We start from the raw sequence: 7,257 nt of genomic DNA on the forward strand, positions 1-7,257 counted from the left end.
ATGCCAACTGGCCCAGCTGGGACTTTAACCAGCAACCTTCTTGTTGTGCGGCGACAGTGCTAACCACTGAGCCACCATGTCGCCATGAGCTGCATCAATTTTACATAATTTACAGTTTTATTTCATGACATAATTTGCCAAACATTCGGAAGGTGTGTGCTAAACACATTTCCAGCAACTATACAGAACATTAACACATCTATGAAGAGGAAAAAACAGGTAAATATATTCTTGACAAGCATGCTTTCTTTTGTGACATCATGCTGTGTTTTTAGTTTGTTTAAATGTCTTTGGAGTTGTATACACAATGATTTAAATGTTCATCAGTCTGAAATTAATTGTACTAACCAACCCAGGCTCATTCTGAAAACATACCCCTAAATACATTTCTGGAGAGCGCCAAATACATCCCAGCAGCTACGTTTTTTGCAGTTTTTGTTTTCGCGAAACCACCAGAGGCCTCTGTGTATGCTTTTTCAGATCTCAAATTTCTCTTGCGAGTGCCATTAGTGCCTGCTGTTCTCACGTAAATCTAACAAAGGTCTGTGAACTGACTGACCAACGAACCAATGCCCCCACCCTTCCCTTTCCCTAAACCCAGGGCTTAATTTGTGCTGGACTATGCCGGATCTGGCACCTCTGAATCTGATCCGGCACCTGATTTTACCTATCCCCCATCTCAACCGCCCTCCTCCCCCGTCTGCTGTTCACTTTCACTTTAGTCCACGACAACCTCCCGCTCTTCACTTTCGTCCTTTGTCCGTGACACCACTCCACCATTCCCCCTAACCCCCCTTTGCTATCTACTTTTGTACTCTCCATTCTCGGGTAACATGCCAGATCCATTACCCCGATCTGTTCCGGGACCTCGCAGTTCAAATTTTAGGCAATGCCTGAACCCAACCAATAGTGTTTTCAAAAGCACCGATTGACCAGCGCCCACCCACTTTCCTAAGCCCAACCAACAGTTTTCAAAAGCAATCCAAAAAGCCCTCGCCTGATTTTTACCACGTTTTCAGATTTTACCACATTCTCACCCTGTTATTTGCTTGTTTATTTATTTATTTATTTTTTGGCTTGTGTTTTTGTCTTACCTGCTTTCTGGAACCGTTCTTCGCTGGACTCAAACCCCGTTGTAGCGGTCAACTCTGCTCTGCCCATCAAGTCCACCAATGTACATGTCGAGCTATCGGACAAACTGGTAACAGCGGAAAAGCCATCCATACAGAGTTAAGTCAGCTGGTAGGAGAGAAAAGGAGCAGCGTCATACCGCCCCGTAGCGTTCATTTTAAAGTTGAAATGCAGCCATACCGAGTTCTGGCTACATGATTTGCTATCTCCAGAAATGTAAATAGGGCTACGTTTTCAGAATTGGCCTGTGTTGATACTAACAGAGCAATTTAACCATTTATTCATTAATTGAACCAAACCTGAAACCAAAAGAATGTTTTTAACACTCTTAAAGGAACACTATACTACTTTATTATAACACAATAGGCTCATTTTACATCTCTCCTAAGGTTAACCAGTAGAGTTGTGCATTGCTTGAACCTATTCAGCCGATCTCTGGATCTGAGGGGAGCACTTTTATCTTAGCTTAGCTTAACATAGCATATATAAATCAATTGGATTAGACTATGACCATCTTGCTTAACGAGTTTCCATAATTTTCATGTTTAATGTTTCTTTCATGCTGGTGTAATAATTAGGAAAGGGTTTTGCTGCCATACATGATAATAGACGTCACCTGAAAAACTTCCCTGTATTGTGGTTCAAACAGATAGTCTACATGGTTGCAAGGCACTCTCACAATAATGTAGCACTATTACATACTAGCACAGACTACACAAGACATGTCACTCATACAGTTTTGAATGCAGAAATGTGTAATGGTCAATAAAGTTAATAAAGGCGCGCCTTCAGTACAGAAGCCAATTATTTATAGACAGATGATTCTCCAGGGGAGGGGCTCGGACCAGCCTTGAGTTTCTGTAAATTTTGTGTGATTCAAAGGTTTATAAATCAAAATGAAGAGACACTAGTTCATTTTTATTGGTGATGCCTAACATATAATTTAATCAGAAGCTTTGATTTGATGCTTCCCCATGCAAACAGAATGCCCAAGCACACTACACAAGAGACACTTCAAAGATGACCGTCGAGTGAAATGACTTTGATACTAGTAACACTGACAGAAGTAATCTGATTTCAGGTGCTACATAATAATATTGCGCATGCTGCAGCCATGGTTTGACGGCTCAGTTCCTTGTTTATTACAGTACACCAGATTGAAAGTATAGTTTCTGGTATATAGTTCCTATATGAGCCTAGAAAACAGCAACTTTTTATTTTCTGTTTGTCTTAGTACACAGTGTAACTAAAGAAGAATCAAGCTTTAAATAGGAAAATTATCTGAATTTTTTTATCATTTTTGAGCTAGATGCTAATGGTCTTATCAGATTCAGTTATCTATGCTAAGCTAAGCAAAATGTGCTAATGTCAGACCCAGAGATCGACTGAATGGATTCAAAAATGGTCAAAGTCAGCTGTTTAACTTTAGATGAGTTGTGAAATGAAGTTTCTTTTAATTTGTTATCTTTTAATTTGGGATGTTGTGATGTCACATGGACAATCAAAATTTGTTGATCTATCTATATAAATAATTGTTTACTTTAAAAACCACAGAGTAAACATAAAAAATATTGTCTGTATATGTGACTTATAAATTTTAATTCATTGTGTTGTTTTTTGTGAGCAATTGAACAAGATGAGTCTCACATTATTTTGAAGCAAAAACACTAGACTACCAGATCCAGTTCTCAAAAGTCTTGTGCACAAATTTTCTCTGTGTGTTTCACGGCCTTGTTTCAGTGACTTCAAAATTTTAGTTTTTCACTAACCACGCATAAACATTTCTTTTTCAAAAACACAAACACATACAAACATGCTGCTTAGGTATTATTGTAGACCAACTTGTGCTGTTTACAGTGTTATCACACTTTAGCCATTAATATGTTTTTAAGATACTGAAAACAACACAAATGTCAGTGCATGTCAAAACTTCTCCAGAGCCCCAAAACACCCTCAGACCCCAGAGAGTTAAAATTGTTTTGAAATGCAACTATCATCACATCATCACCGACCCTAAATATGCAAACATGGCTTTTTTAAATTTGGAAACTCATTATGCAATTTTTTAAATACAATTTATTAACACTTATCTACAAAATAAACTATTTTATTATTATTATTAATGTTAATATTATGTTTTTAAATATGGCATTTCTGAGAAGTTAATTTATCTTTTTTTTGTCACCACATTTTCTTGTTTGCCACATTTTCAGAATATATTTCTTTATCTTTACAAAACCACGTCCCATTTCCCAGCCGGAGCAGAATTTTGTTCTAATCTTTTGAGAGGAGAGATCTTTCATTTGCAGAAGTCCTGTGTCTCATTGGCAGGAACTGGAGATGGTAAGACTGGCAGACCGATAGTGTCGGTTTCAGGAGCACGGACCACAGAATCTTCCAGAGGAGCAGTTACGATCAGCAGGCCTTTTTAAAGTGATTAGGGCCTCCGGCGGGAACAATCCACTGAGTTTAGCTGGCTCACAACTTATCAGTAATTAAAAAGGGCGCAAGGTTTGTGTCTCCATCGTCTGTCCACAGGGGTTTTTCAGACAGACTCATGTTGGAGCTGCAGAGGATGGCTTTAAATATTCTCTTTCTAATCATTCTAGCCTGTTTATCCTTGTCTGTCTCCCTTTTTCTCTATCTGCTTGTCTCGCTGTCTGTCTGTCTGTCTATATATGTTAACATGTTTAACACAAAAATTTAAGTTTATTTAACTTAAAAAAATGTTTTTATCTACAATTGTTACCTTAAAATATACATTTTACTACAAACCCAAATCAGAAAAAGTTGGGACAGTAAGAAAAACACAAACAAAAAAAGAAAGAAGTGATTTCCAAATTTACTTTAACTTTTATTTCATCGCAGACAACATGAACACAAAATATTTGATATTTTGTCTAGTCAACTTTATTTCATTTGTAAATATACATCCTTTGCTGTCATTCAGACCCGCAACACAATGCAAAAAAAGTAGGGACATGAGCAATTTAGGGCTAGTAATCAAGTAAATTGGAGATGTGATTTGAAACAGGTGATTTTAATTATGATTTGTTACAAAAAAAGGAGCATCCAAGAAAGGTCAGTGCTGTATGAGCAAAGATGGACAGATGATCGCCAGTTTGCCAACAAATACCTGAGACAGTTATTGAAATGTTTAAAAACAATGTTCCTCAAAGAAAGATAAGAAGATTCAACAGTGCATAACAAAATTAAAAGATTAAAAAAAATTGTAGAGTGGCAATAGGAAGCCCTATGTTAACAGTGTCTAGAAAGGCCGTCAAAATCTCTTGGCTCGGAGGCATCTGGGATGGACCATGCCACAGTGGAAATGTGCACTGTGGTAAGATGAATTAGTTTTTCAAGTATTTTTGACGAATTAGACGTTGTGGTTTGTCATGGTATGGGGTTGTGACAGTGCCCTTGGCAAATATTTTGTGACTCTTGTTTGTGAATTTATGTTTATGAAATGCACTATGGGATTTTAATCTCTGCTTTGCATTTGTTGAAAATTCAACTGTGTAATTTAGCAGAGTAGCTTTTATTGACTGTTTAAAACATTACATAGAGAATTAAGTCTGTAAAATAACAGGAAAAAGTAGTTCAGTTTATTACCAGGTTTTGTAGGGTAGTTTACAGCACCAACTCAGACAATGTATCACTTCAAAGTATAGGGCTGGGCAATTTGGCCTAAAATCAAAATCTGAACCGTTTTACTTAATTACGATTAATGAATAATTATTTTATTTATTTGTTTAATTTTTTTTGTCCCTCATAGATCACTGATAAGTTTTGTACAGTAAATATGCTCACATAATACAAGTGAGAGATTTTGAATGAAGGGGTTCATTACTTGATTTTTAAAATAATCGAAGGAAACACACTATCATCTGTGATTTATTTACTGAACATCAACATTAAACAACTGAAATTCAAACAACACGCTGCCAAAAAACAAGTCACTTATTTCTTATAAAAAGTGAAAAAAATAACCCGTACTTTTGAAAACAAAATAATGTTTTTTCAATGTTTTTCATAATAAAAGTAGAAAATAATCAAATAAAATAACTCTTCTGTATCCTGTAAATAATATTTTAAGCAGTGAATTGCTTGCATCTGCTGTAAACAAATGTTAATATAAATAATAATTTTATCGTAATAGATAATATACCATCTCAAGGCATCTCTGCATCTTCCAATCATCGTTGATGTAGTGCAAAGTAAGGCTCAAGAATAGGTCCATCCTTTTACTTGACCAGATGTGGCTGCAAAGTGGCTGCAGAAGTAGAAATCAGCCACAGCCTTTAACAGTGCATGGTCACGTGACACACAGGGTAAGTCATTGAAAAAAATCATCCTGGAAAAAAATAAGATCAATTATAGGTTCTGAATGTCGATTCCGATTACTTTTCGATTAATTACCCAGCCCTACTTATGTCAATAAAAAAAGCAATTCATGCAATTCATAATACAATTGAATAGCATAAATAAATAAATAAATAAATAAATAAATAAATAAATAAATAGGGGTTTAAATGGAAATAAATAAACTTTAAAAGTATATAAAACCACTTACTTGCTTCATACAGAGATAAAAATAAATAAATAAACCCTTATATGCTCAGCTTGTTACCGGTTGTTTAAAACCTATTAAATGATAATGTACCTAATCAACTCGTTTGGCCCATTGGCAGCTCCCCTCCTGTGCAGGAACGACAGACAGAACAGCATTTCTCTCTCTGCTAGGTCAGAACACTTCGATCTTTATAACACAACCTGCGGCAGAATCATAATTAAGTGACAGAATAAGTAAACTCTGTATTTATTCAATTATGACGCCAGCACTCACCTCCTCCCTCAGCCGAGACAGTTTCCTGACTATCAAGTGCACTTAATTCAGATGTTTCTAGATACAGATTATGCACTAAACAACTTCGTGATAAATAGCTTTAATACTTCCAGATCAGATTTAGTAGCTTTCTTTCCCTGCTTAGCACTTCCCAAGGGGGACAAAGCATGCCTTAAAGTCAGGGAAAATTTCGAACAATGGGTTTTGGTCTCCTGCCCAACATTAAGCCATCCCAGCCGATCCAGGCTCTGCTTTTCTGTTTTAATCAGAAGCGGAATGGAAAAGGACCCCGTGTGCCTCTGGGATATTTTTCCATTAACCATTCTGACACATGACTGACTGTGGGGGATTATTGGTTTTTGAAGAACTATTAACAGCTGTACATTTGCATTTTAATACAGTTCTCCTCCACTACTAATGCAATTTTCCTTCGTAGCTTTGTTGCCGCCTTGTTCCTAGAGCAATTCAGGGTAACAGCAAAAGGCCCTCCGGCTTTAATCATTTTAATTGCCATGAAAAATTTGTTTTCATTAATCACTCCTGAATCTGAGAGAGCGAGCGAGTGTGCCATTATTGCTGCTCCTCCTTAAAATTGTTACTCATCATTTCCTGAAAGTTTTTGCCACAGCGGTGGGCATTTTTTCTCTTTAGACTTTTCTTTAAATGGCTGGAGGGGAAGTTTCAGGAATGTAATTTAATATAGATGTCCTGCTTTTTGTTTAATAAATGTGGGGAAAGATGAAACACAGGCTATTAAATACTGTCCAACATAAAAAATACGTATTTTTATGCATTTAAAAATTCTCTCCTTTAATTCTGATTGGCTGATTGGAATGAGGGCGAAACAGTGGCACAGTAGATAGCACGTTCACCTCACAGCAAGAAGCTGGGTCGCTGGTTCGAGCCTCGGGTCAGTTGGCGTTTCTGTGTGGAGTTTGTTTGTTCTCCCTGTGTTCGCGTGGGTTTCCTCTGGGTGCTTCGGTTTCCCCCACAGTCCAAAGACATGTGGTACAGGTGAATTGGGTAAGCTAAATTGGGTAGGCTAAATTGTCCATAGTGAATGAGTGTTTGTGTGAATGTGTGTGGATGTTTCCCAGAGATGGGTTGCGGCTGGAAGGGCATCCGCTGCGTAAAAACTGGCTGGATAAGTTGGCGGTTCATTCCGCTGTGGCGACCCCGGATTAATAAAGGGACTAAGCCGACAAGAAAATGAATGAATGAATGAATGAATGATTGGAATGTTGTTCTAGGAACAACATGCTAATCCAAGAATTTGT

General features: G+C 37.2%; 1 long non-coding RNA gene across 1 annotated transcript; it reads right to left on the reverse strand.

Moving 5' to 3' along the window:
- Positions 1–4,030: 4,030 nt before the first annotated feature.
- LOC141379161 (uncharacterized) lies at positions 4,031–6,710 on the reverse strand. The gene is made up of 3 exons (XR_012395192.1): positions 5,981–6,710; positions 5,798–5,907; positions 4,031–5,488 (listed from the first exon to the last, which is right to left on the reverse strand). It is a non-coding gene; the product is annotated as an uncharacterized lncRNA (long non-coding RNA).
- Between the last annotated feature and the right edge of the window lie 547 nt (positions 6,711–7,257).

The sequence above is a fragment of the Danio rerio genome, chromosome 19 (genome assembly GCF_049306965.1).
Source record: "Danio rerio strain Tuebingen ecotype United States chromosome 19, GRCz12tu, whole genome shotgun sequence".
NCBI lineage: Eukaryota > Metazoa > Chordata > Actinopteri > Cypriniformes > Danionidae > Danio > Danio rerio.